Genomic DNA, 10351 nt, shown 5'->3' on the forward strand with positions numbered 1-10351 from the left:
TGGGCACCTAGGTTGCTTCCAAGTCTTGGCTGTGATGAATGATGCTGCAATGATCAGAGGGATACATATATCTTTGTGCATTCTTGTTTTCGTGGTCTTTGGATAAATACCCAGCAGTGGAATAGCTGGATCATATGGTAGATCTATTCTTAATTTTTTGAGGAATGTCTATACTGTTTTCCATAGTGGCTGCACCAGTTTGCACTCCCACCAGCAGTGTATGAGGGTTCCTTCCTCTCCACATCCTCTCTAACACTTATTGTTTCCTGTCTTGTTAATTATAGCTGATGGGCATGAAGTGACATCATTGTAGTTTTAATTTGCGTTTCCGTAATAGTTAGAGATGTTGAGCATCTTTTCATATGTCTATTGACCATCTGTATATCTTCTTTGGAAAAATGTCTTTTCAGATCTTTTGCCCATTTTTTAATTGGGTTACTAGTTATTTTGTTGTTGAGATATATGAGTTCTTTATATATTTTGGATATTAACCCCTTATCAGATATATGGTTTGAAAATTTCTAATCCCAATTGTTAGTTGTCTTTTTGTTTTGTTGATGTTGCCTTTGCTGTGCAGGAGCTTTTCAGTTTGATGTAGTCCCATTTGTTTATTTTTTCTATTGTTTGCCTTATCCCGATCAGACATGATACTTGAAAATATGCCGCTAAGACTGATGTCAAAGAGCATACTGCCTATGTTTTCTTCTAGAAGTTTCGTGGTTTCAGGTCTTACATTCAAGTCTTTAATCCATTTTGAGTTGATTTTTGTGCATGGTGTAAGATAATGGTCCACTTTCATTCTTTTGCATATAGCTGTCCAGTTTTCCCAACACCATTTATTGAAGAGACTTTCCTTTCTCCATTGTATGTTTTTGGCTCCATTGTAGAAAATTAGCTGTCCCTAGATGCATGGGTTTATTTCTGGGCTCTCAATTCTGTTCCATTGATCTGTGTGTCTGTTTTTGTGCCAGTACCGTGCTGTTTTGATTATTATGGCTTTGTAGTATATTTTGAAATCAAGGAGTGTGATACCTCCAGCTTTGTTCTTTTTTCTCAGGGTTTCTTTGGCTATTCGGGATCTTTTGTTGTTCCAAATAAATTTTAGGATTCTTTGTTCTATTTCTGTGAAAAATGATATTGGCACTTTGATAGGGATTACATTGAATCTGTAGGTTGCTTTAGGAAGTATGGATATTTTAACTATGCAAATTCTTCCAATCCAAGAGCACAGAATATCTTTCCATTTCTTTGTGTCTTCTTCGATTTCTTTCAACAATGTCTTATAGTTTTCAGTGTACAGGTCTTTCACCTCTTTTGTTAAGTTTATTCCTAGGTATTTTATTATTTTTGTTGCAATTGTAAATGGGATTGTATTCTTAATTTCTCTTTCTGCTACTTTGTTGTTAGTGTATAGAAACGGGACTGATTTTTTTATGTTGATTTTGTATCCTGCAACTGTACTGTATTCATTTATTATTTCTAAAAGTTTTTACTGGATTCTATAGGGTTCTCTATATATAAAATCATGTCATCTGCAAATAGTGACAGTTTCAATTCTTCCTTTCCAATCTGGATCCCTTTTATTTCTTTTTCTTGCCTGATTGCTCCGGCTAGAACTTCCAATACTATGTTAAATGAGTAGTGAAAGTGGGCATCCTTGTCAGGTTCCTGTTCTTAGAGGGATGGCTTTCAGTTTTTCTCCATTGAGAATGATTTTAGCTGTAGCCTTATCATATATGAGCTTTATTATGTTGAGGTACTTTCCTTCTACACCCATTTTATTCAGGGTTTTTATCATAAATGGGTGGTGTATCTTGCCAAATGCTTTCTCTGCATCTATTGAGATGATCATGTGATTTTTATTCTTCATTTTGTTAATGTGTTATATCATGTTGATTGATTTGCAGATGTTGGACCATCCCTGCATTCCTGGAATAAATCCCACTTGATCATTGTACATGATCTTTTTAATGTATTGTTGTATTCGATTTTCTAGTATTTTGTTGAGATTTTTTTTTTTTTTTTGAGGAAGATTAGTCCTGAGCGAACTGCTGCCAATCCTCCTCTTTTTGCTGAGGAAGACTGGCCCTGAGCTCACATCCGTGCCCATCTTCCTCTACTTTATATGTGGGACGCCTTCCACAGCATGGCTTACCAAGCGGTGCCATGTCCGCATCCAGGATCTGAACTGGCGAACCCCAGGCTGCTGAGAAGCAGAACGTGCGCACTTAACCGCTGCACCACTGGGCCAGCCCCTGTTGAAGATTTTTGCATTGCTGTTCATCAGTGATACTGTCCCTGTCTGGTTTTGGTATCAGGGTAATGTTGGCTTCATAGAATGAATTAGGAAACTTCCCCTCCTCTTTAATTTTGCAGAAGACTTTGAGAAGGAAAGGTACTAAATCTTCTTTGAATGTTTGGTAGAATTCACCAGGGAAGCTGTCTGGTCCTGGACTTTTATTTATTTTTTTTTTTTAAAGATTTTATTTTTTCCCTTTTTCTCCCCAAAGCCCCCCGGTACATAGTTGTGTATTCTTCGTTGTGGGTCCTTCTAGTTGTGGCATGTGGGACGCCGCCTCAGCGTGGTCTGATGAGCAGCGCCATGTCCGCGCCCAGGATTCGAACCAACGAAACACTGGGCCGCCTGCAGCGGAGCGCGCGAACCCAACCACTCGGCCACGGGGCCAGCCCCCTGGACTTTTATTTTCTGGGAGGTTTTTGATTATGGTTTCAATCTCCTTACTGGTGATTGGTCTATTCAAATTCTCTATTTCTTCTTGATTCAGTTTTGGAAGGTTGTATGATTATAAGAATTTACCCATTTCTTCTAGATTACCCAATTTGTCGATGTATAGGTTTTCATAGTATTCTCTTATAATCTTTTGTATTTCTGAGCTATCTGTTGTAACAGCTCCTTTTTCATTTCTGATTTTATTTACTTGAGACTTCTCTCTTCTTTTTCTTGGTCAGTCTAGGTAAAAATTTGTCAGTTTTGCTTATTTTTTCAAAGAAGCAGCTCTTGGTTTCATTGATTGTTTTTCTATTTTCTTTTGCTCTTTATTTCATTATTTCTCCTCTGATTTTTGTTATTTCCTTCCTTCTACTGATTTGGGGCTTTGTTTGTTCTTCTTTTTCCAGTTCCTTTAGGTTTACTGTTAGATCGTTTACTTGGGATTTTTCTTTTCTGTTGAGGTAGGCCTGTATTGCTATGAACTTCCCTCTTAGAACTGCTTTTGCTGTATCCCATAGATTTTTGGCATGTCGTATTTTCATTATCATTTGTCTCCAGGTACTTTTTTATTTCTCCTTTGATTTCTTCATTGACCCAATCATTGTTTGGTAGCATTTTGTTTAATCTCCACATATTTATGACTTCTCTGATTTTCTTCCTGTAGTTGATTTCTAGTTTGGTAACTTTATGGTCAGAAAAGATGCTTGGCATTATTTCAGTCTTCTTGAATTTATTGAGACTTGTTTTGTGGCCAAATATGTGCTCAATCCTGGAGAACGTTCCATGTGCACTTGAAAAGAATGTGTATTCTGCAGTTTTTGGATGGAATGTTCTATTTATATCTACTAAATCCATCTAGTCTAATGTGTCATTTAAGGCCAATGTTTCCTTATTGATCTTCAGTTTGGATGATCTATCCATTGGTATAAGTGGAGTGGTAAAGTGCCGTACCATTATTGTTTTACTGTCTATTTCTACTTTTATGTCTGTTAATAATTACTTTAAGTATTTAGGTGCTCCTATGTTGGGTGCATAGATATTTACAAGTGTTATATCCTCTTGTGGGATTGTTCCCTTTATCATTATGTAGTGCCCTTCTTTGTCTCTTGTTACAGTTTTTGTTTTAAAGTCTATTTTGTCTGATATAAGTATTGCCACCCCTACTTTCGTTTCTTTGCCATTTGCATGGAATATTTTTTCCCATCCTTCACTTTCAGTTTGTGAGTATCTTTAGGTCTGAAGTGTCTCTCTTGTGTGCAGCATATATATGTGTCTTGTTTTTTTATCCAGTTGGCCACCCTATGCCTTTGATTGGAGTATTTAGTCCATTGACATTTAAAGTAGCTGTTGATAAATATGTACTTATTGCTATTTTGTTACTTTTTTTCTGGGTGTTTTAGTAGTTCTTCTCTGTTCCTTTCTTCTTCGCTTGCTCTCTTCCCTTGTGGTTTGATAGCTTTCTTTAGTATTATGTTTGGGTTCATTTTTCTTAATTATCTGTGTTTTTGTTATAAGTTTCTGGTTTGTGATTACCATGAAATTCATATACAGTAATCTACATATATAGCAATATATACTGAGTTGATAGTCTCTTTAGTTTGACTTCTTTCAGAAAGCTCTACTCTTTTGCTCCCCTCTTCCCACTTTTTATGTTTTTTATATCACGTCTTACCTCTTGTTTTATATGTGTGTATCCATTGCTCTCTTATCATCAAAATAGGTAATTTTAGTACTTTTGTCTTTTAACCTTCAAATTATCTTCATAGGTGGTTGATCTACTACCTTTACTGTATTTTTACCTTTACCAGAGATTTTATTGCCTTTTTAAAAATAATTTTCTTATTCCTATTTGTAGTCTTCTCTTTCCCACTTAAATAAGTCCCTTTAGCATTTCTTGTAAAACTGATCTCTTGGTGATAAACTCCTTTAATTTTTCTTGTCTGGGAAATGTTTTATCTCTCCTTCCATTCTGAATGATAACCTTGCCAGGTAGAGTATTCTTGGCTGTAGGTTTTTTTCCTTGCAGAACTTTAAATATATCACGTCACTCTCTTCTAGCCTGTAAGGTTTCTGCTGAGAAGTCAGCAGATAGCCTTATAGAGTTTTCTTTGTAGGCCACTTGTTTCCTTTCTCTTGTGGTTTTTAGGATTCTCTCTTTATCTTTAATTTTGGAAATTTTAATTACAATGTGTCTTGATGTGAGCTTCTTTGGGTTTATCTTGTTTGGTGCTCTCTGTGCTTATTGTACTTGAATGTCTGTTTCCTTCCTCAGGTTAGGAAAGTTATCAGCTATTATTTCTTCAAATAGATTCTCTGCCCCTTTGTCTTTCTCTTCTCCTTCTGGGACACCCATAACATGAACATTAGCACACTTGATGTTGTCCCAGAGTTCCTTTAGATTGTTTTTGTTCTTTTTAATTCTTTTTTCTTTTATCTGTTCAGCTTGTGTGATTCTTCTAGTCTTTCATCCAGCTCACTGATCCATTCTTCTGTATCATCTACTCTGCTATTGAGTCCCTCTAGTGAATTTTTCATTTCTAGTGTTGTAGCCTTCATTTCTGATTGATTCTTTTTTATATTTCCCAGTTCTTTGTTGACATTCTTACTGTGTTCATCCATTCTTCTCCTAAGATCAATGAGCATCCTTATGACTTTTTGTTTGACCTCTTTGTCAGGTAGATTGTTTATTTCTGTTTTATTTAGTTCTTTTTCTTGGGATCTGTCCTGTTCCTTTGCTTGGAATGTATTCCTTTGCCTCCTCATTTTACGTCTTTCTCTGTGCTTATATCTATGTATTAGGTGAGTCAGCTATTTCTCCTGATCTAGGAGAAGAGGCCTTATGTGAGAGATGCCTTTTGAGGCCCAGCAGTGTGCTTACTTCTCATCACCAGTTCCAAATGTTCCAGGAATGACCCCTGTGTGGGCTACGTGTGTCCTTCTGTTGCAGCAGGGTTCCTTTTGCTGCAGGTGCCCAGGGAGCCTAGGCTATGCCTCTGGTGAGCTGATTATAACACTCAGCTTTGTGTGGCTGCTACAGTCTCTTCAGTCACTTTACTGCGAAGGGAGAGCCCCAGCACAGTGGGCTGCAAGATCTAATGGCACATTCCTGTTGCAATTTTTCTATTAAGTGAGTAGGCCCCCAGTGTGGCTGGTTGCTGAGCTCAGGGCCTTACAATTCCTGTAGGCCTCCAGCCTGGAAGCCTGGTGTCTGCTGTCTCAGGATTGCAGCTGAGTGGGGCTAGCCCCAAGCACAGGAGCACCCAATTATTTTAGGCTTTGGAAGGTGGGGCCAATCCCCTATTTGGCCATTTGAGAAGCACAGGTCTTCTGCTGCTGATAAGTCCCACCACCCACAGGTCTGCACACACCATCAACAAAGTCCTGGCCCATGCACACATCCTGAGCCTCTGGGGCATACCCAGTCATCCCACTGCAGAGAATCCACACACTCCACCAATGCACATGCCCTTCCCCACAGAGGCAGATTCACTAGCCCAGCTCCAGAGGTTCCAGACACTCTGCCTATGCAGACCCACAAGTTGCCCAAGCACTTGCTTTTGGGTGGGGCCAGTCCCTATGGTGGGCTGTCTGCCCTGGCTGAGCTGGATTCAATCAGTGCTCTAGTGGGTGGGGCAGACCCCTGAGCTAATAGGCCAGCAGAAGAACTCTGATGGCACCTGCCAGCTTCTGCATCAGCATGCCAGCAGTAGGTCACAATAAAAGCTGCCACCACTGTCTCAGTCCCTGGGGAGGTGCTCCCAGCCTGGGGAGGTCTCACCTCTCACCTAGACACACCCAGAGCCTATCAAGTGAGTCTCTTTTCAAGAAAGGACTGTGCACCTTTCTTTCTGGTGATTTTAGGTTGCTTTCCAAAATGGGTGAATTTGTGCATGGGCCCTTTAAGAGCAGGCTTTTTTCCCTTATGTCTGATAGCTCTTGGGGGAATATTCCCTGCCGTAGTTAATAGACAGAAAAGCCACGTATTATGACACTTGTCTTGGTTGTGCTGAGCCCAAAAGCTGCTCATTGTGATAATGCTCCCCTGCTCAGATCCACTGCTCCCACAAGGGAGGCTGTGTACCTTAAGGTTGCTCCTGGCCAGATGTGAATAGCTGTGGCTGGAAGCTGCCTTTTTTTTTTTTTTTTTTTTTGAGGAAGATTAGCCCTGAGCTAACATCTGCCAATCCTCCTCTCTTTTCCGAGGAAGATTAGCCCTGAGCTAACATCTGCTGCCAATCCTCCTCTCTTTTCTGAAGAAGACTGGCCCTGAGCTAACATCCATGCCCATCTTCATCCACCTTATATGTGGGACGCCTGCCACAGCATGGCTTGCCATGCAGTGCCATGTCCACACCCGGGATCTGAAGTGGCAAACCCCAGGCTGTCAAAGTGGAATGTGCACACTTAACTGCTGCACCATTGGGCTGGCCCCTGGAAGCTGTCTTTTTTGTCTCCAGGAAGGAATTTCTGCCTCTTCCACCTCAGTCAACAGTGTCCCTTGTTGTGGGGGTTCTTTTTATCCAGTTTTCAGTTCTCTCTCAGGGATAATTGTTCCAAGAGGAGTTGTAAATTCATTGTGTCCATGAGAGGAATTGAGTTCAGAGTCTGCCTATGCCACCATCTTGACACCATCTCCTCTGCCTATTCTCCTTTTTCTCACAATTCTTGCATTAGGTATTTTGAGACTCTGTTGTTTAGTGCTTAAACAAATAGAACTATTACACCTTTTTGGAAGTCAACCATTTTATCATTATGAATTGTACCTTTTTATCCCAAAGAACACTTTTGCTCTGAGGTCTACTTTGATGTCAGACTAGCTGCATCAGCATTGTTCCCATGATACATTTTATCCATCTTTTTACCTGCAGATGGTATTTTAATAGTTCAGATGTCTTTGAAGCAGCAAATAGTGTTTTAAATTAGTCTAACAGTCTTTCATTTGAAGGATTTATTCCATTTACAAAGACTCATGTTACTGATCACTGATAACTAATATTACCATTACTGATATGTGAGGGTTCGAATCTACTATCTTAATATTTGTTTTCTATTAATTTCATTTGTCTCTGTTCCTTCTTTTCTCCTTTATTGCCTTCTTTTGGATTATGCAAGATCTTTTTACTATTCTATTTCTTCCTCTCAGTGGTTTTATTTGCCATTCCTTTTACTCTTCTCTTAGTAGTAATTCTAGCAATTGTAACAAATATCATTGATTTATTTGAGTCTACAGTAAATTAGTACCACTACCATTTCAAGGATGGCAGAAAGACCTTAGAATGCTATTACTCCTAACCCCAGCTCTGCCTGGGTGTTATTGTTGTCATGTGTTAAATTCTACATATTTGAAAGCCCATAAGACAATGTGATTGCTGTTTTATACATTCGTTATTCATTTGAATTTAGCAACATAGTTACTCTCCTGCTGGGCATCATTCCTTCAACACTACTTTGCTTCCACTGGGATCCTTTCCCTTCCCCCTAAGGAACTCCCTTAAGAATTTTTTTTGGCTGGGTCTTGTTGATATATCTTTTAGTTTTTTTAAAAAACCATCTACTCACTAAACAGTTCTACTTCCATGGGTGCCCCTGTCCTGGAGGTTCAGCTGAGTCTCCCTCCTCTCTCCTCTCAGTGTCCTCCAACCATTCTAACATATGGACCTAAGACAATAAATTTTTCTCTAAGCCCTGCTTTGGCTGCATCTCAGAAGTTTTGCTATGTCATATATTAATTATCTTTTAATTCAAAGTATTTTCTTATTTCCTATATGATTTCTTCTTTGACCCTTAGATTATTTAGAAATATACTATTAAATTTACAGGCAGCTAGAGGTTTTCAAATTAAGTTTTTATTGCAATTATCTACCATGAACAGAGAATGTACTCTGAAGCATTTCAATCTTTTGAAACTTTTGAGATTTCTCTCTTTTTGATTGTCTGAAAATATTTTTATTTTGGCTTCTTTTTCTTATTTTTTTTTTTTTTTGAGGAAGCCTGGCCCTGAGTTAACATCCATGCCCATCTTCCTCTACTTTATATGTGGGACGCCTACCATAGCATGACTTGACAAGCAGTGTGTAGGCCCACACCTGCGATCCGAACTAGTGAACCCTGGGCCACCAAAGTGGAACGTGTGAATTTAACCACTGCGCCACCAGGCTGGCCCCTATTTTGCCTTCACTTCTGAAGAACATTTTTGCTAGCTATAGAATTTTAGGTTGATAATTATTTTATTTCAGTTCTTTGAAGATTCAAAGCAGGGCTTCTGAAAGTGGTCTGTATCCAGCTGACTTTTACTCATGGGATATGACCCTTCATGGTCTCAGCCAACATCCTAGGATCTTTACCACAGCCCTTCTTCTTGGCAGATGCTGAACCCCAGTGTTTGTGCCCCCAGTTGAAGCAAAGAAAATGCCTTTTCTCCACTGGCATTGAATGTCACCTCTTCTCACTCCTCCATCACACTCCCAGTGCCCTCCCACTCTCTCCTCTCTCCCCTCCAGGTCTTTCTCTGAGTCAGGCAGGATGGGGACGAGACAATTCCACAGGTGATTGTCCTGTGATTGTCCATCCCCACATGTCTCTCCCAGGGACAGTGAATAATGCCTGTAGCCCAATCTTCATCATGAAGACTGGGCTGCATCCACAGGTGGGGGATTTTAAGCATCATGGCACAGGTAGGGACATGTTTGTTGAGTTGTGGCCTTCTGAGGTCATCTGTGGTCCTGGTAAAGGTTTTCTTTCAACCCAGTGGCCCCCTGTGTAGTACCCCTAGTGGATATCTAGATGGACAGAACTACCCTCAACAACCCTCTCTGTCCTCTCAGGCATGGGTGTGGCCCCTCTAGAGAAGGCCTGGTCCCTGTGAGCTCAGTGGCCTGAGCCTGAAGCAGAAGTGACATGTTCCTTGCTTCCTGGGATTCTCCTACAATCTTTGACTTTCAGGAGATTTATGTGAAAGGAAGAAAATTTTGGTTCCATTTGAAACAGCATTGGATTTTGCAACCTGGTTCCACCTTAAAGCATTCTTCAGTCTGACTGTGACCTCTGGTCCAGGGTCCATCACTGTCCCTGGAAGAGTCAGCAGGGCCATTTCCCCTCTTTCCTATGGAAGTCAACACTCCATAGGCAGGACATGTGGTTAAACCCACTGGAGGCTCATGGACAAAGCAGAGAGCTACCTGGGTCAGGGCCCCTGGGGGTTCTGCTAGAACCCAGCAGTTACTGCCTCGGGATGGGGCTTAGGACCAAACAAGTATGTTCACACCTATGTCCACAGCAGCATTAGTCATAGAAGCCAGAAGGCTGAAGCAATTCATGCCCATCAATGGACAAACAGATTTTAAAAATTACATATCCATAAAATGGAATATTATTCAGCCTTAAAAAAGGAAGGAAGTCTTGCCACATGCTATGATGGGGATGAACCTTGAGGACGTTATGTTAAGTGAAATAAGCTAGTCACAGAAGGACCAATACTGTATGATTCCACTTATATAAAGTATCTACATAGTCAAATCCATACAGACAGAAAGTAGAACGGTGGCTGCCAGGGGCTGTGGGGCAAGGGAGGAGGTGGTATTGTTTAATGGGTGCAGAGTTCAGTCTGGGAAGATGAGAAAG

Source organism: Equus caballus, chromosome 22 (assembly GCF_041296265.1).
Source record: "Equus caballus isolate H_3958 breed thoroughbred chromosome 22, TB-T2T, whole genome shotgun sequence".
NCBI classification, from domain to species: domain Eukaryota; kingdom Metazoa; phylum Chordata; class Mammalia; order Perissodactyla; family Equidae; genus Equus; species Equus caballus.